This window comes from Vombatus ursinus, unplaced genomic scaffold (assembly GCF_900497805.2).
Source record: "Vombatus ursinus unplaced genomic scaffold, bare-nosed wombat genome assembly UNPS02014863.1, whole genome shotgun sequence".
Lineage (NCBI taxonomy): Eukaryota > Metazoa > Chordata > Mammalia > Diprotodontia > Vombatidae > Vombatus > Vombatus ursinus.
This window is the reverse complement of record NW_020954641.1, coordinates 19,508,943-19,534,900: the sequence shown is the minus strand read 5'-3', so window position 1 is coordinate 19,534,900 and position 25,958 is coordinate 19,508,943. Positions and strand designations below refer to the sequence as shown.

Here is a 25,958-nt window from a genome sequence, read left to right as displayed (position 1 = left end):
ATCTATCTATCTATCTATCTATCTATCTATCTATCTATCTATCTATCTATCTATACATATATTTTCCCCTCCAACTCTGACAAAGCTCTCATGAGTTACCAATATCATCTCTTCATGTAGGAATGTAAACAGTTCACCCTTAATAAGTCCCTTATCATTTTTCTTTCCTGTTTACCTCTTCAAGCTTTTCTTGAGTCTTGTTTTTGAAAGTCAAATTTTCTATTCAGCTCTGGTCTTTTCATCAAGAATACTTGAAACTTCTCCATTTCACTGAATGTCCATTTTTCCCCTGAAGGATTATACTCAGTTTTGCTGGGTAGGTGATGCTTGACTGCAATCTTATCTCCTCTGACCTCCAGAATATTATATTCCATGTCTTCCAGTACCTTAATGGTACTGCTTAATGACTTAATGGCTTAATGGCTGCTAAATTTTGTGCTATCCTGATTGTGTTTTCACAATACTTGAATTGTTTCTTTCTGGCTGCTTTCAATACTCTGGAATTTGGCTACAATATCCCTAGGAGCTTTCTTCTGGGAATCTCAGGAGGTGATTGGTGGATTCTTTCCATTTCTATTTTGCCCTCTGTTTCTAAAATATCAGAGCAATTTTCCTTGATAATTTCTTGAAAGTTGATGTCTAAACTCTTTTTTGGCTTTCAGATAGTCCAATAATTTTTAAATTCTTTCTCCTGGATCTATTTTCCAGGTCAGTTGTTTTTCCAATGAAATATTTAACATTGTCTTCTATTTTTTCATTCTTTTGGTTTTATTTTACAATTTCTTTATTTCTCATAAAGTCAATAGCTTCCATTTGCTCCATTCTAATTTTTAAGGAAGTATTTTCTTCAGTGAGCTTTTGGAATTCCTTTTCCACTTGGCCAATTCTGCTTTTTAAGACATTCTTCTCCTCATTGGCTTTTTGGACCACTTTTGCAATTTGGGTTAGGCTATTTTTTAAGGTGTTATTTTCTTCAGTATTTTTTTGGGTCTCCTTTAAGAAGCTGTTGACTTGTTTTTCATGATTTTCTTCATCACTCTCATTTCTCTTTCCAGTTTTTCCTCTACTTCTCTTACTTTTTAAAATTATTTTTGAGCTCTTCCATGACCTGGCACTGATTCCTATTTTTCTTGGAGGTTTTAGATGTAGGAGCTTTGACTTTGTTGTCTTCTTCTGGTTGTATGTTTTGATCTTCTTTGTCACCAAAGAACGATTCTGTAGTCTGAATTTTTTTTTTGTGTGTGTGTAGTCTGTTCATGTTCCCAGCCAATTACTTGAATTTTAAACTCTTTGTTAAGTTAGAGATCTGCTTTCAGTGTGGAGAATATATTGTCTCAAACTTTGGGGGTTTTGTGCAGTTGTTTTCAGATACTGCTAGAGACCAGTGAATTTTTCTTTCTTCCAAGGTGGTATGATCAAGGGCGAGGTGATTACTCCTTTCCTGGCCTGTGCTCTGGTCTAAGAGTGACCTCAAGCAATCTTTTCTGCCTTGGAACTGTGAGGAGGATTCCCTTTCTACTGCCACTGCAAGCTTCACCAAGCCACCACTGCTACTCATCCTAGGACTGCCAGCCAGAACTTTGACCCAGATCCAAGCATGGGCAAAGCAAGAGAATCTTGCTTCACACCAGCAAAGAGATCCCTGAAATTCCCCTCTGATCAGCCACTCGATTCCCTCTCTGTCTGTTGTCTGAGAGCTCCGGAAGCAGCCGCTGCCCCAGGGCTGTGCCGGGACTGGAGCTGGGACCAAGCTTCTCTTTCACCTTGGTCACAGACCTTTCCTACTGACCTTCTAAGTTGTCTTTGGCATTTGTGGAGTGAGAAATCTGGAAACCACTGCAGCTTCCTGTGATTCAGTCCCCCGAGACCTGCTCCAGGTTTGCTGAGGTCTAGTCTTTGTTTGCACACCAATGCTGAACTGTGCTCCTCTCACAGCCCTGTGTAATAGACCTTTCCAATCAACCATCCAGGTTGTCTTAGGCTGGAAATTTATCTCTTTCTTTTTGTGTGTTGTGTTGCTCTAGAATTTGTTTAGAGCAATTTTATAGGTATTTGGAGGTCTTTGGGGGAGAGTTCAAGCAAGTCACTGCTTTTACTCCATCATCTTGGCTTCATCCCTCTGGGCTCTGTTCTTTACTAAGGAATGACTGCTTTCTTGTAGCCACAAGCAATAGCACTCCTCTTTTCTTTGGTTCTGTGACCAGGCCCCTGATCCACTGTTAGTGGACCGGCACTCCTCACCACCCAGGAGCCACAACCCAGAACTGCTATGGGCAATAGAGTTGCTATTCAGCAGCAGGTGCACCAAATGCCAGAAAAGGATCCCCTATAATCTCTTTCTGATCAGTTTTCTGACCACCTTACTTTTTCTGGGCTGAGATCTCTAGAAGCTGCTGCTTCCACCCTTGTTGTGGCCATTTTCAAGGTCTGCTATTGCTGCTATCTGTGTATTCACTGTGCTCTGGACAGATCTCCACTCTTGTGTCACAGACCTCTTCTACTGACCTCCTAAATTTTTTTAGATTGGAAAAAATATTTAACCCTGATGTTGTATTGGCTCTACTGCTCCAAAATTTAATTTGAGGAGTTATTTTCAAGTTGTTTCGAGTGGAGTGTTGAGAGAGTTCAGCTTGATTGCTCCCTCTGATCATTATCTTTGCTCTCTACCTCTATGAGTTTTTAAAATTGTTTTATTCCTAATCTAACTATATAACAAAAAATTCAGTTACCATTTAAGGTCAACTCTTTTAACTATGATTTCTGCAATATTATCTGTTCGAGGACATGCCCACAACCATCTACTGCAAGAATGGCTGACAATACAATATTAAACTCATTCATCATTTTTCTCCCTTTTGAAAGATTAAGAAACATTTTTACAGGTATTTGGAGGGGTAAGGGAGAACTCAAGCAAGTTACTGCTTATACTTCTCCATCTTGGCTCCACCCCTAGTTTTAGTTTTCAACATTAACTTCCATACCCATTTGAGTTTTAAATTTTCTCCCTCTCCCTTCCCACCTCCCTCCCCAACACAGAGTGCAATCTGATATAGACTCTACATACACATTCTTATTAAACACATTTTTGATGGTAGTCATATTGTAAGGATGAATTAGAACCAATGGGAGGAACCACAAGAAAGAGGAAACAAAACAAAACAAAACAGAAGGAAAAAAAAATAGCAAATAGTGTGCTTCAGTTTGAATTCAAACTACATAGTTCTTTCTTTGGATGTGGATAGCATTTTCCATCATGAGACCTTTGGAAATGTCTTAGATCCTTGCATTGCTGAGAAGGGTTAAATCTATCAAAGTCAGTCATCTCACAGTATGACTGTTACTATGTACAAGGTTCTCCTGGCTGCTCACTTCACTCAGCACCAGACCATATAAGATTTTTCTGAAGTCTACCTGCTCATCATTACTTACAGCACAATAGTATTCCATTACATTCATATAAGACAACTTGTTCAGTCACTCCCCAGTTGATGGGCATCCCCTCAATTTCCAATTCTTGCCCACCACTAAAAGAGATGCTGTAAATATTTTTGTACATGTGGGCCCTTTTCCCATTTTTATGATCTCTTTGGGATACAGACCTAGAAGTGGTATTGCTGGGTCAAAAGGTATACACAGTTTTATAGCCTAAAGGGCATAGTACCAAATTTCCAGAATGGTTGGATCAACTCACAACTCCACCAACAATGCATTAGGATTCCAAATTTCCCACATCTCCAACATTTGTCATTTTCCTGTTTTGTCATGTTAGCCAATCTGATAGGTATGATGTGGTACCTCAGAGTTGTTTTGATTTGTATTTCTCTAATCAGTAGTGATTTAGAGCATTTTTTCATACGACTATAGATAGTTTAATTTCTTCTTCTGAAAACCTCCTGTTCATATTCTTTGACCATTTATCAATTGGGGAATGACTTATATTCTTAAAAATTCAACTCAATTTTCTATGTATTTGAGAAATGAGGCCTTTATCAGAAACACTGACTGTAAAAATCCTTTCCCATTTTTCTGTTTCCCTTCTAATCTTGGTATCATTGGCCTTTTGGGGCAAAAACTTTTCATTTTATTGTAACCAAAATCATCCATTTTGCATTTTGTAAAGTTCTCTGCCTCTTGTTTTGTCATAATTTCTTCTGTTCTCCATAAATCTGACAAATGCGCTATTCCTTACTCTCCCAGTTTGCTTGTAATATCAACCTTTATATCTAACTTGTATACCCATTTTCACTTTATTTTGGTATATAATGTAAGATTTTGGTTTATGCCTAGTTTCTGCCACACTATTTTCCAGTTTTCTCAGCAGTTTTTGTTAAATAGTGAGTTCTTATCCCAAAAGCTGGGGTCTTTGGGTTTATTAAACAGTAGATTGCTAAAGTTATTAACTGCTGTGTCTTGTGTACCTAACCTAATGCACTGATCCACTACTCTATTTCTTAGCCAGTACCAAGTAGTTTGATGATTGCTGCATTATAATACAATTTAAGATCTGGTATGGTTAGGCCACCTACCCTAGCATTTCTTCTCATTAGTTCTGTTGATATTCTGGAACTTTTATTCTTCCAGATGAATCTTGTTATTGTTTTTTCTAACTCTATAAAATATTTTTTGGCAGTTTGATTGGTATGGCACTGAATAAGTAAATTAATTTAGGTAAAATTGTCATTTTTATTATATTAGCTTGGCCTACCCATGTTGAAATAATGTTTTTTTTCCAGTTATTATATTTGACCTTATTTGGGTGAAAAATGTTTTGTAATTGTGTTCATTTAGTTCCTGGATTTGTTTCGGCAGGTAGATTCCTAAATGTTTTATGTCTACAGTAACTTTAAATTGAATTTCCCTTTCTATTTCTTGCTGTTGGGCTTTGTTAGTAATATATAGAATTGCCAGTGATTTATGTGGGTTTATTTTATATCTGTGACTTTGATAAATTTGTTTGTTATTTCAAGTAGTTTTTTTATTTGATTCTCTATGATTCTCTAAGTATATCATCATATCATCTGCAAAGAGTGATAACTTTGTTTCTCTTTTATCTATTCTATACTTTCAATTTCCTTTTCTTCTGTTACTGATAAAGCTAATGTTTCTAGTATGATATTAATCAACAGGGGTGATAATGAACATCCTTCTTTCACCCCTGATCTTATTGGAAATGTGTTTAGATTATCCCCATTACGTACTAGGCTTGCTGAAGGTTTTAGGTAGATGCTATTCATGATTTTAAGGAAAACTCCATTGATTCATATGCTCTTGGGTTTTTAATAGGAATGAGTCTTGCATTTTTTCAAACGCTTTTTCTGCATCTGTTGAGATAATCGTACGATTTCTGTTAGTTTTGTTATTGATATGTTCAATTATGCTGATGGTTTTCCTAATATTGAACAAGCCCTGCATTCCTGGTATAAATCCTATCTGATCATCCTTGAGATAAGTTCCTATAATCTCTTTGCTAATATTTTATTTAAAACTTTACATATCTATAATCATTAGTGAAATTGGCCTATAATTTTCTTTAACTGTTTTATCTCTTTCTGGCTTAGGTACCAGCACCAAAGTTGTATCATGAAAATAATTTGGAAACGCTCCTTCATCTCCTATTTTTCCCAAATAGTTTATATGGTAATGGAATTAATTGTTCTTTAAATTTTTGATAGAATTTACTTGTCAATTAATGTGGCCCTGAAGATTTTTTTTTCATAAGGAGTTCATTGATGGTTTGTTCAACTTCTTTTTCTGAAATAAGGTTATTTAAGTATTTTATTTCCTCTTCCATTAATCTAGGCAACTTATAATTTTTAAATATTCATCCATTTCACTAAGATTGTCAAATTTATTGGCATATAATTGGACAAAATAGCTCCTAATTATTGTTTTGATTTCCTCTTCATTGGTGGTGAATTCATTCTTTTCATTGATACTAACAATGTAGTTTTCTTCTTTATTTTTTAAAATCAAATTAATCAGAGGTTGGTCTATTTTATTGGGTTTTTTTCCATAAAACTAGCTCTTAGTTTTATTTATTAGTTCAATAGTTTTCTTAATTTTAATTTTCTTAATCTCTCCTTTGGTTTTCAAAATTTGTAATTTGATATTTAATTGTAGATTTTTAATTTGTCTTTTTCTAGCTTTTTTAGTTGCATACCCAATTGATTGATCTTTTCTTTCTCTATTTTATTCATGTAAGCATTTAGAGGTGTAAAACTTCCCCTAAGGACTACTTTGACTGCATCTCATAAGTGTTAGTATATTATCTCATTATTGTTATTCTCTTTAATGAACTTATTGATTGTTTCTATGATTTGTTGTTTCACTCATTCATTCTTTAGGATTAGATTATTTAGTTTTCAATTAATTTTAGTCTGTCTTTCCATGGCCCTTTATTACATTATATTATATTGTTATGCACAATATGTAATGTTTATTACATCATGGTCTGAAAAGGATGCATTTGTTATTTTTCCTTTTCTGCATTGGATTGTGAGGTTTTTATGCTTTAGTACATGATCAGTTTTTGAGTCAGTACAATATACTGTTGAGAAAAAGTATATTCCTTTCTATCCCCATTTAGTTCTTTCCAGATATCTACCATATCTAACTTTTCTAAAATTCTATTCACCTTCTTAACTTCTTTCTTGTTTATTTTGTGCTTAGATTTATCTAGTTCAGAGTGGGGGAGATTGTGGCCCCTGCACTAGTATAGTGTTGCTGTCTATTTCTTCCTGTAACTCCCTGAACTTCTCCTCTTAGAATCTGGATGCTATATCACTTGGCACAGAGATATTTAATTTTTATATTACTTCATTGTCCATGGTACCTTTTAACTGAATGTAATTTCCTTCCTTATCTCTTTTAATAAGATCTATTTTTGCTTTTGCTTTGTCTGAGATCAGGATTGTCCCTTTGTTTTTTTGTTTTTTCTTCAGCTGAAGCAAAATATATTCTACTCCAGCCCTTCACCTTTACCCTGTGTGTATCCCCCTGTTTCAAATATGTTTCTTGTAAACAACATATTGTAGGATTATGGTTTTTAAGCCATTCTACTATCTGCTTCTGTTTTATGGGAGAGTTCGGCCCATGCCCATTCACAGTTATGACTACTATCTGTGTCTTTTTCTCCATCCTATGTCTCTCTCCTCCTTTTATGCTTCTCTTTCTCCTTTTCTCCCTTTCCCTTCTCATTAGAGTTTTGCTTTTGACCACCACCTCCCTCAATCTGCCCTCCCTTCTATCAGCCCCCACCCTTTTCTTTCCCTTTTCCCTTACTACTTCTTTCCTCCCTTTTATTCCCTCTTCTCTTTTCTTTCCACTTTCTCCCTCTACTGCCTATGTGACAAGTTAGATTTCTATACCTGACTGAGTATGTTATTCCCTCCTTGAGCCAAATCCAATGAGATTAACATTCAAACAATGCTCATCTCCCTCCTTTCTTTCCCTCTACTGTAATATGTCTTTATACCTCTTTATATGATGTATTTCAACCTTTGCTGCCTCCTCCTTTTCTCTTGTCCCTTTTCATCACTTCATTAGGTTTTTTATCATCACACCAAAGTCAACTTAAACACACCTCTTCTATGTACATCCCTTCTAAATGCCATTATAAAGATACAGTACTCAAAAGTTATAATTATCATCTTCTCATGTAAGGATGTAAACAGTTTACCTTTATTGAATAACATGTTTTTCTCCTTTCTTATATATAATTTTTATACCTCTCTTGAGTCTTGTATTTGAAGATCAAATTTTCCAATGAGTTCAGGTCTTTTCATCAAGAAGATCTGGAAGTCCCCTATTTCATTAAAAATCCATTTCTTCCCTGAAAGATTATGCTCAATTTTGCTGGGTAGTTGATCTTTGGTTGTAATCCAAGCTCCTTTGCTTACAGAATATCAAATCCCAAGCCCTTTGATCTTTTAATGTAGAAGCTACAAGGTCCTGCATAATCCTGACTATGGTTCCATGATATTTGAATTGTTTCTTTCTGGCTGCTTGCAGGATTTTCTTCTTGACCTGATAATTCTAGAACTTGGCTATAATATTCCTTGGAATTTTCAAATTGGGATCTTTTTCAGGAGGTGTTCAGTGGATTCTTTGAATGACTATTTTACCCTCTGGTTCTAGGGCCTCAGGGCAGTTTTCCTTGATGATCTCCTGAAAGGTGCTGTCCAGGCTCTTTCTTTCATCATGGCTTTCAGGAAGACCAATAATTCTTAAGCTATCTCTCCTGGATCTGTTTTCTAGGTTAGTTATTTTTCCACTGAAGCAGTTTATATTTTCTTCTATTTTTTCCATTTTTTTACTACTGATTCTTGATGTTTTATAGAGTCATTACCTTCCAATTCCCCAATTCTAATTTTTAATGAATTGTTTTCTTCAGTTAGCTTTTGTACCTCCTTTTCCATTTGGCCCATTTTACTTTTTAGGGAGTTGTTTTCTTCAGTGTACCTTTTTTTTTTCCATTTTGTCAACTGTATTTTTGAAGGAATTGTTCAATTTTTATTCTACCTCCTGTATTTGACTTTTAAAAACCTTGAGCTCTTCCAAGAAGGCTTTTTGTGCTTGACACAAGTTCATATTCCCTTCTGAGGTTTCAGATATGTGTGTATTGACAATATCATCCTCTCCTGAATTTGTTTTAATCTTCCCTGTCACCAAGATACTTCTCTATGGTCATTGTTTTTCTATGTTACTTCTTGCTCATGTTGTTTGCTTTTTTTCTGGCTTGTAAAATTGATCTCTGCTTCTGGGGCACCTGGGTCACTGTCCCAGCTTTCTTGTGCTGGTACCTAGGGGCCTGGTTATTGCTTTGCTGAGGTGGGACTTCCTGCTGGCTTGCTGGGACACCTCCCTTCCTCTACTGGTCCCCTGTAGCCACAGCATGAGGGACTTTTTCTGTTATTCCCCCTAGCCTCCTGAGCTAAAAGATTGCTGTATCTAGTCTTTCTGTTGACTCTACTATTTCAAGATTTTTCCTGGGGCAATATTATCTGAGTTTTTCAAGGTCAATAAGGGAGGATAAGAGTGACTTACTGCTTACTCTGACATCTTGGCTCCTGGAAGTTGAAACAGGTGACTTTCAAACATTCAGTCTGTGGGCTAATTTTTCCTTTGCTTTTAATATTTCTGCTTCATGTAGATTCTTCCTACCTTCCCCTACCATACCTGATTTAAACCATAAAAAATTAATCTGGACTCCAGGGTTTTTAAAAATAAATACCCAGAAGTTACTAGATGATTTCACCTTTCTTTGATCTACTTGGTGAGTGACTTCTTTTTAATCAGGCTGAAGAGTTTTCACTTTAAATATAGAAGAGCTACTCATTTGAGACTCTCTGCAAAATAACATGTGGTCCATATCCTACTAGGTTGTTTTTAGCTTCTTTTTCCAAAAGGAGGTCTAAGAGGTGTGAGAGGTCTGGCAAAAGTGCTGAATGGAATATAATTGCGATATTATAGGCTCATCTAGAACTTGGTCTTGCTAGTCTAAAGTAAAATATTATAATACAAAAATAAATATTAATAATCTGAATTTGTGTGGTACTTTATAAAAATGCCCCTCATTTTGGTTTTCAACACCCCTATGAAAGAGGTAGAGAAGATAGTGTCACTGTTTTATAGCTGGTAAAAAATTGATATAGAGAGTTATCCAAAAATGGAGTGCTTCACAGTCGATTTAAAAAAAAGGATCCTGGAGTCAATAAAAGCTGAACTCCTCTCATGCCCCTGAAACATATAGTTTGAGTTACTGTGAAAAAGTTATCTAACCTTTCAGTGACCTCTCTAGGATTAGAAGTGATAGTTAAGATACCATTTTACATTTGTAGAGGTAGTTTCAATTCTGAGAGTTCTTTATGCCAATGAATCATAGGTGTGATCTAGGGGGAAAAAATCCAAAATCACATTGCTATTTCAATATCCTTTTAATTTTATCAATTGACATGTACATTGTACTGCCCTATGGATTTGTAATTGGAGAAGGAGCTCATAAATCAGAATTAAAGGGTTGGAAAGAACCTTAGAAATCTTATAGCAGGATTCTAGCATTTACAAAATAAACAATGTCATTGAATATTTTTATTAGAAGGGAGTTTAGAAGTGACTCCTTCCTTCAACAGAAGTATTGATAGGGAGTAAACTGCAGCTCGGTGGCACATAGGATACAGTGCTGGGCCTAAAGAAAGGAAAACTCATCTTCCTGAGTTCAAATCTGGCCTCAGACACTTACTAGTTGTTTGTCCTTGGGCAAGTCACTTCACCCTATTTGCCTCAGTTTTCTCATCTGTAAAATGAGCTGGAGAAGAAAATACCAAACCACTCTAGTGCCTTTGCCAAGAAAACTACAAATGGGGTTGATGTGGTTTAGGGGTTCAGGGGTGCTGGGAACCCAAAATCACAATACACAGGTCCTGCCTGAAAGAATTTGACCCAAGCCTTCTCTCAGCCAAAGACAAGGTTTATTGAAGATTCGCCATATTAGCTAGACTCTTAAGCAATCTGAGCATCTATGGGCTATTGGCTAGATTATAAGAATCAGAGCATCTTCGGAGACAAGATGGAACTTATATACAGAAAAACTGTGGGAGGGATCTAGGAGTGGCCAAGTAGTCTATGAGGTAATAGAATTCCAGGGACCTGGACCACATGGCCACAGGAGAATGGAGAAGTAGCCTGGGGCCATAGGGAGGTCCACAATGAAAGGCCAGTTGATGGGATTATAGCCTCAGGGGATTGCCAGAGATGTGGCCATGTGGGAAAGTCCAGGGTTTCTCCTTTCTGGGACACAGATCCCAACCCCATCAGGGTCACAAAGAGTCAGATACATTTGAAAAATGACCAAACTAGGACTCAACACCCTTGGTCACTTGACCAAAGTCTAGTATACTTGCTCATTTTAGTTATAGAAAGCTAAATTCAATTTTAATAGTAAGGTGACACTATTAGTCATTAACCTGATCTACAATTTGCATCTAGTTTACTCTACCCAAGACCAGAGGACACTCAGAGGAGCCTTTTGAGGCTTCTCAAGCTTTCTAAGGTTTCAAACAGCTCTTTCCTTTCTCTTCTAATGCCTCTCAGCCTTTTATGGGTGAAAGGGATTAATCCTATGTAATATTATAATCTTAATCAAATCTAATCAAAATCTTACCTTGAGCCCTACTCACCAGGAAAATCCTATCTCTTCCTCTCCTATTTTATTGTATTTCAGTGGAATAAGAGAGTAAGCCACACAAACAATACAAGTAGGCATACAATAAATAATGCTTTTAATTTTTATGAAAGACTCAACAAAAAGATTGAAGTTAGGTAAATATTTACAAAATGTTCACTTGTTTATTGCCTCTAGGAAGTCCTTAATAAATCTACAGTCTCAATGGAAACCCAACAGAATAAAGAGAGAATTCTTATTTCTATACCCAGGTCTCCCTTCCACCCCTCCCACAGAGTGTTAACAAGAATTCCCTCTGATACTGTTTCACTCATGGCCTCTTAAGAGAAATCAGTGCCAACATAGGAGCTAAGTTCTGCCATTAATAGCAACCTTGATTGGGTTTTATAGGACTGATTGTTCTTTATAGTTTGCTCATGGTTTGTAAAGCAATGGAATATAATTCAAGGCAGGCCATTCATGGAAGGTGGCAAATTTGGACACCAGGCTTGACTTTTAGCCATGAACTCTTACTCTTCCAAAGTGTTCAAAGACTTCCAGACATATTGTATGTTTAAAAAAATGTCCTTTAATGCTGGTGTCTCTCATCACTTCCAGACTTGCCCTTCTGCATTACTCAAATCTTGGGTTTTATTGACAAGATCAACATGAGACTTAAGACACAAAGGTCAATACTTGTCATATGAGGCATAGATATTTAATCTTTCTTTCACAATGTTCTAAATATCCATTTATTACTTTAAAAGATAAGATGAAATGACTTTATACTACCCTTGCAAAGTCTATGAAAACTAACCCTGCCCATAAAAATTCAATTTGCTTGAATGTTTCTTTGTTTTTTAATGGAATCCTCCAGAGTCAGCTCTAGGCAAAATGGTAAATCATGCAAGACTGTTTAGTCTAATAATCATTCATTTTTCACTCTGACTTTCTTTTGGAAACCCATTTTGGATATCCCAATCTCATCCATATTCCTTTAACACAATTCTCTGATGAACAGTTCATCTGCTCGTCTTAAGGCACCTAAAAAAAAAAAAAGCCTGGCTTTTTGGATTATGACTGTTTTCCTACCTATATGGATCATATTCTTTCTGCTTTTTGGGACCTCTTTACATATCACTTCTCAGGGATTATGCTTATGAATAGGACACATCTATCCTGCCCCAGGTGGCTAAGATAATATTGTCCATTCCCAAAGATCTAATTGCTGTACTGATAACCCCTAGAAGCAAAAGAAGCCAAGTAGCTATAAAAAACATTTTTTTTCCTGTAATTATGGGGTTGGATTTGAATTCTGGAGGATTTAAATGGTCATAGAAAGTGGGGCATGTAATGACCTCCCAAGCCTCAGCAGGTCACATATGAAACTGATTTACCAAAACATCAAATTATGCAGAAAATATCCAAGAGAGATAGTAATTCACCTATTGCTGGTAAAGAGTTAATTCTGTTTGTCCTGATAAGAAGAAGAAAGAAAATAAAGACAATTTGTTGAAATATTACCTCCAGAAGTCACTTTTAAAATTTTTAGCCAACTCGACATTCAGAGTTTATGCTGGGCTACAACAACATGTAAGAGTTGGAATCAAGCAATCAAGAATTGTGATTACTTATGGAAAAATCACTGTTTGACTGTTAGAACTATATGTCAAAAAGAGATAGGTGGAAATTGAGGAAATGAATATTCATGGAGGGTAACACTATTGAGGAACTACTGGAAGAGTAAGGTAAAGCATAAATGGCTAAGTGGCAGATATAGCAACACTTGGTCTCCTGTTAGCCTACCAGAAAAAAAATGTACCCTATGGATGCAGATATCTGGGGGGAAATTCTAGAACCAGAACTTGAAAGATAAACTGAAAAATACAGAAGAGGGCTCAACTTTCAAGAGTTGAAAACAAACATTGTTATGGTGCAAATACTCTGCACCTTTATTTAATCAATGTTCATTTGTTTAATTTGCGAACTTTTAAAAGAACGTTATATGAAATACAAATCTTTATTTTGTACTTTACTACTTCCCACCAACATTTTTATTTGATATTTTTATTATAAGAATGAAAATTCTAATGATGCTATTTCTAAAAGACTTACTAAATTACTGAATTGGTTTAAAAACAAAAACAAAATTTTCCCCATTTTACCATATAATGAGCCAAGTTTTTGACTCTGGATTTCATAAACTCTTGACTTAGGCAGTGTTTAGAGGGAGTATCCAAGGACTTTAATAGCATCTGGAGTATATATGTGTGAGTGTGAATATATACGTATACACACATCTAAGCACTTATATACAGAAACATGAATGTTTCTGAGTATTATCTATCTATATCACACACACACACACACACACACACACACACACACACACACACAGAAGGAAGGTCTGGCCACCAATGCAACTTGTTTATGGGCAAAACCCTGGGAATTCACCATTAACCATGCCAAGATTCCCAGAGAATGAAATGCCTAGTAGGGTAGTTTGCCTGCTAAGTCATCATCTATCACTTAGATTCTAGAATCTCCTTAATTAAACAATGTTCAGGAATTTTTCCAGGAGCTCAAGGAAAGTTTTGACAACCCCACCACATCCCTAACGCTAGACATAGCTGAGATTAATTGAAAGATGTGCAGACTATATCAGGGGACAAATCATTTGCTTTCACTCTAATAATCATTCTCTCTTACTTCCTTGTCCAAACCACTCCTTCCTAGCAATAATTTCCTATTGTATAAACTTAATGATTAGAATGAAGGCAAAGAGTGTTTTTCTTACTTGTTTCTATTATATCCTCTGTTCTAGGTCCTTTTCACATTTTTACTTACTTCCAAGTTTATAGGACCATAGTTTGGTCTAATTATTAAGCTTATACATATAGGGAGTAATTGCTAAGGAGGAGTGGTTTGGACAGGGATGTATTTAGGGGCTGCAAAGTTACAATCTTTTGAAGAGTCTGGTGGCAGCTGTTATGTATGCAATTTAAGTCTGTGACATCTGTCTATAGTTGAAGCTGGTAGAGGTGATATTTGAGAAAATGCCAAATAGCTAGAACATTTGAGGTTTGCAGGGTAATGGATACCTACTCCTAAAGTAATGGTTTACAGCAGTTTTTTTTCAAAAAACATTTTTATTTTATTCATGACACATATTAAAAAACAAACAAACAAACAAACTCCTCTGACCCTTGGACATACCTAAAAAAATAAACAAAGTCCCCAAACGCTCCCTCCATCTCCTGTTCCCACTTCCTCCCGTCCCCTCCAAATCCAAATTAAAAGAAAAAAGAAAAAAGAGAAAACAAAAAACACACCACCCATCCCCCCAAACAGGATGGTGCATTTCCCCAGGGGGAAGAGAGTTTACACTGGAGCCACTGGGAGCGGAAGATCTTCCGGCTGCAGAAAACTGCAAAGAAAGACACTCAAAACAGAAACAGAAACACAAACGGAAACAAAATAGATCACCAGGGAAACTCTGGAGTGTCTGGAGAAGCAGTTCCAGGGATGAGGGACAGGGAGCCAAGAAGAGGGGAAGTGAGAGGGGGATAATTGGCAGGATAAGAGGCAGGCAGGAGGGAGAACAGGGAAGAGATGGAAGGAGGGTAACAAGCAGAACAGTTTTGTGTCCTTACATAACCCTTGAGCAGCCCCACTGGGTGAAGTGAGGAGAGGAGACAGGGGAGAGGGGTAGGGAACAGCTTGAGAAGTCGAGACTTGTCCATGTCGAACCCCCAGAGTGAATGAGCAACCCCCTGTCCCATTCCTCAGAGGGCCCTTCCCCTGACCAGACCCTCAGAAGCAGGTCCCTCCTCAGCAGTTAGTTATGGGATTCTGCCCCCTTCCACACTATATCTTTTTTTTTTTCCGTCAAGGTCATCTTCTGTTTTTCTTTTTTTCTTTTAATTTTTTTTTCTTCTTTCCGTTCTTTCCTCTCTCTCCTCCTAATACACACTTTTTTTTTTGAGTAAGGGGAATACCATGACGTCGCTCTAGCCCAGCCCCTGTAAACTCAGCCCTGGGACCTGCTGTTAAAGCCACTATGGAATCCAGAGCGTAAACTACCGTAGTTAGTAGCCCTTGGCATGATAGCTGGCATGGCCCGATCTGTGGTGCTGATCCCCGGCCAATTGCTCCTTTTGCTATCACTTTAATCTGTCGTCCTCTAAAAAGAGAATCATCCAAGGCCATCGAAGTCCTCACTGAATCTTTATCTGAAAATTCTATATATGCAAACCCCTTAGGATGGGTACTGAACCTGTCACAAAGGATGGTAACCAGATTAACTGAACCACAACCATGGAAGTGTGCCTCCAGCTCTTCTGCTGTTGCACCATAGTCCACATTGCCCGCACAGATGAGCTGGTCATCAGCCTCCATCTTATCTTTTTTTTTTTTTTTTTGGTGAGGCAATTGGGGTTAAGTGACTTGCCCAAGGTCACACCACTAGTGTGTGTCAAGTGTTTGATCTGAGGCCGGATTTGAACTCAGGTCCTCCTGACTTCAGGGCCAGTGCTCTATCCACTGCAACCTAACTGCCCCTGCATCTTCTCTTCAATGGACATGACCACTAGGCCAGCATTGCCTGGGGGTGGGCTCATGTTCATTTGTGTTCTCCACCTCCTTCTGAAGCTCCTTCAATTTTTCTGCCTCTTCCTCCATCTCCCTTACTCCAGCTTTGATGGCCTCCAGCTCCGGGTCCTTGATAGCGCCATCCCCCGGGTCAGCCTCGACCAGGCCTGGCTTTTCCTCTTCTTTCTGACTTCCAGGGGCTCCTGACCCGGGCCTAGGGCCAGAGGTTCCCGGGTGGAGGGGGGCACGCGGAGCCAGGGCAACTCTTCCTCTAGGTCAGGCTCAGACTCTGACTCTAGCAGCAATTCTTCAGGCTCCAGCTCCCCCGCCTCCAGCCCATTCCCATAGTCCCTGACGCCTCCTGGGTTCCTCCTCCCCATACCTCCCCCCCATAGCCTGGGCACAAGATGGCGCCACCGCCCCAGCCTGGAGCCTCGACCACTTGCATCCCCTGCTGCTCAGTTTGCAGTATTTTATAGTGATCACAGAACAGTGGTTCCCATTGAGTGAGACTGGTGAAGACCCCTCATAAAATTTAAACTTAAATGAATAAAATAAGGTAAAGACTCCTAATAATAATAATATATGTGTACCCAGGATCTGAAATGAACAAAAAGAAGATGTATTAAGAGGACACTTGAAGGAGGGAAAGGCAGGTGAAAACTATGTAATGATTCTGTAATTTCCACTGCTGTTGCTGGGGTAGTTTTTTTGTGTTTAGATTGTGCCCTTTGAAGCCCAGCAAATGGGATAAGAGGTAGGGGGCTAGGAAGGGGTTGCGGTTAGAAACTATAGAAATACTCGCTTGGCTGACACCACCTGTGGTCTTGCATCGAACTGCCTTTAGGTGCAAGTCGCCCTTTCTCGAGATTAAAATAAAATCCTTTCTACTTTCTACCTGGAGAAGCCTCTGAATTAATTTGAGTAAGGGTCATCACTATCCCACACAGCTTCTGGTGCATTGGCCAGGAAAATTTCCTGCCCAGAGGGGGTCATTCTCACTGGGTAAAGGATCCTGAAGAGAGGAACTTGGAGAAAATAGAAATGAAAGTGAAAGGAGCTCCAACTGTGCCTGCAAAGACCACCAAATAAAAGAAACTGAATTTTGGTCACGTAAGTTGTGCGCACAACCCAGGTAAGCAAGATCCAGTGAGTCCTCTGGGCAAGATCTGGTGAGCACTTGGGTGACATGTTAGGGGAGAAGGCGAGGTCTAAGAGGTTAGAGTCCATAAGACTCCAGCTCCCTGGAGCAGAAATTTTGGTGAGATCAAGTGAGTCCTCAGAAGGGGGACAAGAACTCGTGAAGCATTGAAAAGGAACAGTCTAAGGTAGCTAGCATGAAAAATTTTCCCAATATTCTGGGGGATAGTCCTCTAGGGAGCAGACTTAAAGATTGGGATGAATCATCCAAATATAAGGGAAAAGATAAAAAGAAGATGATTAAATACTGTTGTATTGTTTGGGGTGACATCCTGCTAGGAGGAAATGTATTCTGGCCAAAATACAGATCATCTGAGGACTGGGTATGCCAACAATTAAATTTACATGTAAATTCTAAAACTCCATTTAGTTCAGAAGAAAGTGAATATGCAGCTTTATGGCTGCTGGTGGTGGGACAATTTGTACTACCAAAACAGGAGGAGGAGAAGCCCAAAAAGGAATTAGAAGAACAGAAGCCCCATCCTTGGGACCCCCTCCTCTCATTATCCCCACCATATGTCCCTCCACCACCAGCTCTGCCCATGGTTGCAGGGGGCCTGGAATCTCATTCTGCCCCACTCTCTCTTGCAGAGGAGGGAACTGACAGTAACCTGATTGATTTCAACCCATCCACTCCTCACGGCCATCTCAGGAGAGAGCTTAAGCAATTAGGGATCAGGAGAATTTTCCCCTCCCCTCCAAGACCAAGGTTGAATCCTTTCCCCTAAGAGAGGTCCCAATAGCACATGGAGGATTGTACCCCTTTGAGCACCTCAGAGGTGAGATGGTTTAAACAGGAGATGAAGTCATTGTTAGGAGACCTTGTGGGTTTGGTAGAACAAGTGGATCAGTTTCTTGGCCCCAATACTTACACCTGGCCAGAGTTAATGTCCATCATAGGGATCCTTTTCACAGAGAAGAACAAGAATAAGAAGGGCTGCTATGAGGGCTTGGGGTGATGCTCACCCGTTAGCACAAGGAGGACCTAGGGGAGAGCAGAAATTCCCCCTTCAGGATCCAGGGTGGGATCATAACAAAGCAGCCCATAGGGAAAATATGAAAGATTTGAGAACAATGATTGTCCAGGGGATTGGAAATGCAGTCCCCCAGAGTCAGAATATGAATAAAGTGGAGGGGGTCAAGCAAGAAAAGGATGAGACCCCCTATGCTTTTCTGACTAGACTTAAGGAGTGTATGAGGAAGTTTTCTGGGCTAGGGGAGCATGACCCCACTGCCCAAAACTTATTGAGGGTATATTTCATTACTAATTCTTGACCAGACATTAATAAGAAGTTACAGAAACAGGATGGGTGGCAGACAAAGCCTGTAGAAGAGTTACTAGAGATGGCTCAGAAGGTATATGTGGCCAGGGCATCAGAAGAGAAAAGAGAGAGGGATAAGAACACCAAAATCATGTTACAGTCTCTAAAACAACAAGGGGAACAAACTAAAGTGATACTTCAGACCGTACAGACGGTAGCTAAGTCAGTGATGAAACCACAGGCAAAATTATCAAATTCTTATGGCAGAGGAAGAGGAAGAGGGTTTAGACCCCCTGGGGAGTGAATGGAGTGGGTCCCTTAACCTGTTTTGAATGTGGGCAAGAGGGCCACATGAGAAGGGAATGCCCTTCATGAAAGTCTGAACAGAGGGTTTTCTCCCTTATGGAACTAGAAGATTAGGGGTGTCAGGGGTTCATCAAAATGACCCACCCAGAGCCCTTGATAAATTTAAGGGTGGAACCAAAAGAGGAAGAATTAGTGCTCTTGATTGATAGTGGGGCCACTCAATCTTCAGTGATACAGTTGCCCCCAGGGACTAAATTATCCAAAGATACTCTACTTATTTTTGGGGTGAAGGGAGACACCCTTACTGTTCCCCTTACTGAAATTATTGAATTTGAATGTGAAGGAATAGCAGCCCTTGGGAGACTTCTTTTGATACTGGAGGCAGGGATCAATTTGCTAGGCAGGGATCTGATTACCAAACTCTCAATTCGGTTAATGCCTCAAGGAACCCTAATCATCCCTACAAAAAGGATGCTAGTGTTAAAAGAAGAGGAGGAAGAAGAAATCGACCCCAAGGTCTGGGCACAATCCCATAATTGGGTGCGGGTAAAGATCGCCCCAATTAGAATCATATTGAGAGACCCAACAGTGACAGTCAGGGTCCAGCAGTATCCCATTCCTCTGGAAGGAAGGAGGTGCCTCCAGCCTGTTATTCAAGGACTTATAAAGGATAGGCTGTTGGAACCTTGTATCTCCCCTTTTAACACCCCAATTCTACCAGTCAAAAAGGGAGATGGATCCTATAGGCTAGTACAAGACTTAAGGGAGATTAACAAGGTAGTCTTCTCCTCCCATCTGGTAGTACCCAACTCTTACACCATTATGGAAAGAATTCCTGAAGATAGTCGGTGGTTTAGTGTTATAGATTTGAAGGATGCAATCTGGGCTTGCCCATTAGACCCTGAAAGTAGAGACATTTTCACCTTCAAATGGGAAGGCCCAGAATCAGGAAGAAAGCAACAATATATATGGTGTGTTTTGCCCCAGGGATATACTGAGTCACCAAATTTGTTTGGACAAGTATTAGAAGCCATATTAGAAAAGTTTTAACACCTCCTGGAGCTCGAGTGCTACAGTATGTGGATGACTTGTTAGTAGCCTCTATTGAATTACTAAATTACCTAGGGAAAGAAGGGCTCCGGGTCTCCAAAGGGAAACTATAATTTGTGGAAAGAGAGGTTAAATATTTGGGACATTTCATTAGTGAAGGAAGTATAAGATTGGATCCTGAGCGGGTGGCAGGAATTCTCCAAATTAGTTTTTGTCAGTTAAAAGAGGCCCTGGTATCTCACCAGTTCTAGCCTTACCTTCTTTAGAAAAGCCTTTTCACTTATATGTCAATACAGAAAGAGTAGTAGCTTTAGGGGTTTTAGCACAAATGAGAGGAGGGCAGAAAAGACCTGTAGCCTTCCTCTCTAAAGTCCTGATCTGTAGCCCGAGGATGGCCTGTATGTATACAAGCTGTAGCTGCAACAGCTATCTTAGTAGAAGAAAGTAGAAAACTTACCTTTGGGGAAAACCGGATAGTTAGTGTACCACACCAAGTTAGATCTATCTTAAATCAGAGGGCCAGGAGGAGGTTAACAGATTCCCAGATCCTGAAGTATGAGGCCATATTACTGGAAAAGGATGACTTGGTGTTGATCCAAGACTCAAATCTGAATCCAGCCTCTTTTCTTACTAGCACAGGATCAAGCGAAATAGATTTGGAACACTGCTGTTTGGAAACAGTGGATTTTCAGACAAAGATTGGGGAGGACCTCAGGAGTCTCCCATACCTGGAGCTAGAAACCTTTTCATAGATGGGTCCTCTCGAGTGGTAGAAGGAAAAAGGAAAAATGGATATGCTATTATTGATGGGGATCAGCTCACCTTAGAAGAGGCAGGGGGATTGCCAAAAGATTGGTCTGCTCAAACTTGTGAATTGTATGCTTTAAATCAGACTTTAAAATTACTAGAAGGAAAAAGTGGGAACATTTTTACAGATTCTAAGTATGCCTGGGGGGTGGTACATGTATTCGGGAAAATATGGGAAGAAACGGGAATGGTGAATAGTAAAGGCAAGGAATTGGTTTATTCCACTTTGCTAACACAAGTGTTAGAGAATTTGTTGTTACCAGAGGCAGTTACTGTCATACATGTTAATGGGCATCAACCTGGCCACACTTTTGAAGCTAAAGGAAATAGATTGGCAGATAAGGAGTCAAGGAGAGCTGGGGATAAGACATCTGACCCAGGTGATCCAATGTTAGTCCTAATCCCTTCTTTCTCTCCGAGTCTACCCCCTCCCTCCTTTTCTAAGGAAGAAGAAGACAAGGCCCTAGAGTTGGGGGCCCAGAAGGGAAGCCAAGGGAACTGGTTCCTCCCCTATGGTCGGGAGGTATTAAACAAAGCAAGAATGAGGCAGATGTTACAACACCTCCACCAAGGCAGTCATTGGGATGTACAGAATCTGTGTGATGCAGTTCTAACTCGGTATGTGTATCCTGGTCTTTATACCCTGGCAAGACAAATAGTGGAGGGATGCCTTGTGTGTCAAAGGACAAAAAGGTTAGCCCAACGCTGACTTCCCTCAGGAGGAAGACCCCCAGGAATCAGACCTTTCCAAACCATTCAGGCTGACTTTACCAATCTGCCCTCGGTTGGCCACCTCAAGTACTTGCTGGTTATGGTTGACCACCTGACCTCATGGGTAGAGGTATTCCCCACAACCCAAGCAATGGCTCCAGCCGTTGGCAAGATTCTTGTAGAACAAATTCTTCCTAGATATGGGCTAGTAGAACAGATAGACTCAGATCAAGGAACTCATTTCACTTCCAAAGTTCTTCAATTTTTGGTACAAGCTTTGAATATTAACTGGGAGTTTCATACTCCCTGGCACACTCCTTCCTCTGGCAAAGTAGAAAGAATGAACCAAGAAATTAAAAGACAGCTCACTAAACTAACCTTAGAGACTCAATTATCTTGGACCCAATGTCTACCCCTAGCAATTCTTAGAATCAGAACAAAACCCCGGAGGGATATTAGATTATCCCCATATGAGCTTCTTTTTGGACATCCATGGGGGACATCCTGGGGGAAGTGGCAAAGGAGAAAATTGGGACCCTATATTCAATTGTACGGATAGATTTTTAAGGAATTATGTATATTCTCTGGTGAAGCATTTAAATGTGTTACAGCATAAAGGGCTGATCACCCAGACGCCACCTTTGAGGTTCCCAATTCACAGATTCCAGCCTGGTGATTGGGTGCTGATCCGGACTTGGAAGGAAGAAAAGCTCACACCATCTTGGGAAGGGCCTTTACAAGTCCTGCTGACCTTGGACACAGCAGTTCGGACCAAAGAACATGGCTGGACGCACCACACATGAGTAGAGGGACCAGTAACTCCCCCTGCTGAATGGACAGTCGATTCCACAGACCCAGGGGAATTGAAGTTATGCCTCCTGTGAAAGCGCACACTGGTTGGATTCATGAGCCCTAAACCCCTACCCTTATCAATTAGAATTCTTATCCTCTTAAGTATGTTAATTCCTCTTCTTGTAACCATATTGTTGATTGGAATTTTTGCTTGTGTTTCTACTTCTTTACATAATCATTTTACTTGTAATCAGAGTGTGACACCATGGGGATTTCCTTGATGCTACTTCTGATCTGTTCTTTAACCCCTGCACAACTTGCTCCTGTATCCTGGTCAGCAGAGAAAAATATGTTCGAACAATTGATGGAAACTGTAGCTCAGAATTTTAACTTGTGGTGGAGCCCAGAGACTAACCCAATGACCATGGGTCTCTGTTCCCCTGAAACCTGAATGGCTCCTTAGCAATAAATCTGTAGTAAATAGTGACACAGGCTTTTGGGAGGCTTAGGAGGAACATTCCTGGCAGCTTACTGAGGAAAGGAAAGGAGTATTCTGTCTGAACCAAACAGAAGGGAAAATTGTATTAGGGGAAAGTCATTGCAAATGGACCCTTACAGGAATTATGGTAACAGAAACACATAATTGCACTGAGGTCCGACAAGAATGGAATAGCAAGGGCACAAAGGACGTGGCAGTCCTCCTAAAAGATCATAAAAAGGCTGAACTTTGGGAAAAAGCAGCACAATGCCAGGGGGTAGAAGGAATTCTAGAGGTCCCCTATATAAACTGGGGATGGACCAATGAAACTGGGGAAAGGGACTACCTCTCATATTATTGGGATAAAGTGAACTGGACAGGAGATCTCATCACAACAAGCTGTGAATGGGAGGAGAATGTAGCCCTGTAGAAATGTCAGTATAAGGATAAGAACTTAGGAGGTAGACCTCTAAGGCCCTATAATATGTACTACTATCCAGCAGTGGGGAATCATTCCAAAATACATTAGGAGTGGTTGGAGGAGTCAGCACCTAGACTGCCAACTTCAAGGGGGACACTATTGGATTTGCGGCCCCACTACCTACACTCACCTCCCTTTCGATTGGGCTGGAGTTTGTTATATTGGATTAGTCTGCCCCAAATTATTTTTCCTTCCAGGAAGAGAGGGAGGCCATCTTGGAATAAGATTATATGATAGCCTCAATCAAGATTGGCTAAGAAGGTCCCTAGATGCCTCTATTGCCAGCACAGGTGATGCAAATGGGTGGGGCAATGAATGGCCCCCAGAAAGAATCATCCAAACTTATGGACCAGCCCAAGCTTGAGCTTGGGCTTAAGATGGGAGCTGGGGATATAGGACCCCAATCTATATCCTTAACAGACTAATTAGGCTCCAGGCAGTGGTGGAGATCATCACTAACCAGCCTGTAGAAGCTCTGGATCTGTTAGCAGATCAGGCTACCCAAACCAGAGAAGTGGTCCTCCAACACAGATTAGTTTTAGATTACCTCTTGGCTGAGAAAGGTGGAGTATGTGGAAAATTAAATTTATCCACATGTTGTGTAAAAATTGATGATAATGGGGCAGTGGTAAAAAGAATTACTAAAGACATTAGGAAATTGGCTCATGTTCCAGTTAAAACTTGGTCCTCTCCCCTTAATACCTCCTGGTGGTCTTGGTTTGGAAGTAGTCGGTGGAAACAAATCTTATGGTTCCTCCTGATTGCTATCAGTGGAATTATTTTTCTTTCCATATGTCTCCCATGTATGATGCAGTTAATCACTAAATTAGTACAGGATGCATTGTCTAAAAATGCCGAAGGGTCAGTTCAACTAATGATCCTAAGGAAGCAGGGATGGACCCCAGTAGAGCAGGAAGGTAGGACTAGGCTGGAAGGATCAGAAGTAAGAGATAAAATAGTGGAGGGAATATACCAAAACTGATGTGAGAGGTCTTCAATGAACAAATAAGAGGAGGGATTGAGTGAGATTGGTGAAGACCCCTCATAAAATTTAAACTTAAATGAGTAAAATAAGGTAAAGACCCCTAATAATAATATATGTGTACCCACAATCTGAAATGAACAAAAACAAGATGTACTAAGAGGATACTTGAAGGAGGCGAAGGCAGGGAAAAACTATGAATGATTCTGTAATTTCCACTGCTGTTGCTGGGGTAGTTTTTTCATGTTTAGATTGTGCCCTCTGAAGCCCAGCCAATGGGATAAGAGGTAGGGGGCTAGGGAGGGGTTGCAGTTAGAAACTATAAAAATATTTACTTGGCTGACACCACCTGTGGTCTTGCATCAAACTTCCTTTCAGTGTGAGTCACCCTTTCTTGAGATCAAAATAAAATCCTCTCTACTTTCTACCTGGAGAAGCCTCTGAATTAATTCGGATAAGGGTCATCGCTGTCCCACACACCATCTTTTCTTTTCTTTTGCTTTGCATGAGAGTAGCCTGCAATAATGATGGATAGTCCACCACAGGGTCAGCCAGGACCACAAGGGGAATTCCATGAATTAATGCATCCAGGATAAATGTTGTCAAAAAAATGACCCTCTACAACAGGGATAGCACATGGCAAGGCCTGACTTAGGTTCTAGAAGAACATGGCTACCCTATAAATGGATAAATGAGTAAATTAATCAAAAGTACTAATTTGCACAGTATATAGACTATAAGACTTGTAGTCATAATGACCTAGGTTTAACTTTCATGTGAAATACTTACTAGCTGTGCTATCCTGGGTAAGTCATTTTGCTATTCTCTGTCTCACTTTGCTCTTTAAAATGAGGGAGCTGGAATTTGTGGCATCTATTTTAGTTCTTGCTCTTAAGTACATTTTTGGTAAATCAAGCTGATGGGGTCACTTTTTGTATCTAGTCAATAAGTCAAACAACAAGACATGGAAGCCAATATATAATGTGCATGATTTAAAATTAGCAGAGGCTTTGTAATTATGTCCTCTCCCAGACTCAAGAAAGAAGATTGTAGCCTATGGGCAATATTCTTAGAGGAAAGATAATACATAAGTCCAAGACTCATTGAGCATAGAGCTGAAAGGAAAGATTTCGTGGTGGATCCTTTCTCATGACTACAATTAGCAAAGGACAACATAGCAAACATTATACCATAAACCACCTCAGGTTTGGAGAGTCAGCTTGAGCTGAACAAATTAAACAAATCCCTGGCATTCTCTGATTTAATTTTTTTTATACTATTTTGTGAAATTCTTGAGCTATGACTTCTCTATTTGTAATGAGTTTACCTACAAGTTATAGTCTCTTGAATACTAGCATATTGTAGACACTCTGATAACTAATTTGGCCTGTTATTCAATGCTTGTTTGTTTATTGGAATGTGCCTGAAGCATCTAATACAAGCAAGGATTGTCCTTCTCCATCTCTCCAGGGATTTTACTAATCTAAGGCATCTATCTAGGGGACATGAAACCCAGATCTCTCTCTTTTTCTTATGAAGTTCTAGTTTGAAGTAAGGCTTTTAGTGTGAAAATAATTCATTTTCTCTGTTATTATCCATTATGGAGATGGAGAAAGAAGAGATAAATCTATTTCTACTTATGTGATGACATGATGGTTTATTTAGAAAATCATAGGCAATTAGCAAAGAAATTAATCAAGACAAGATTTTCAGCAAAGTGACAGGGTACAAAATAAAGGAAGAAAATCCATCAGATTTCTATAGAATGACAACAAAATTAAAGAGGCAATAATAGAGGAATAACTCAAAATGCCTACAAAATTCATAAAAAAAATGTCAGTCTACCAAAGCACACTCAATACTTACATAGATTCAATTACAAAGCACTCTTTTACAAAAACAAACAAAAAACCTACACCAACAACCAAAAAACATAGCTGGAATAGTATTTTGTGGTCATGTCTGAGTTAGCATTGCCAATAGAAAAAATGACAATATTATCAAAGTCAATTTACATTTACAGATAATGATAAGTCAATTAAATTATTCTTTAAAAGGACACTTTAAAAAGTTAAAATATTGTGCCCTCCATCTCTTGCGGGGCATAGCAAGCCTATTGAGGAAAAACTGCTAGAAGC

General features: G+C 39.3%; 2 pseudogenes; one reads left to right on the top strand and one right to left on the bottom strand.

Annotated features, from left to right (window-relative positions):
* Nucleotides 1-12,572: 12,572 nt before the first annotated feature.
* LOC114027652 lies at nt 12,573-13,037 on the top strand (annotated as a pseudogene).
* Nucleotides 13,038-14,542: 1,505 nt separating this feature from the next.
* On the bottom strand, nt 14,543-21,994 carry LOC114027611 (annotated as a pseudogene).
* Nucleotides 21,995-25,958: the final 3,964 nt, after the last annotated feature.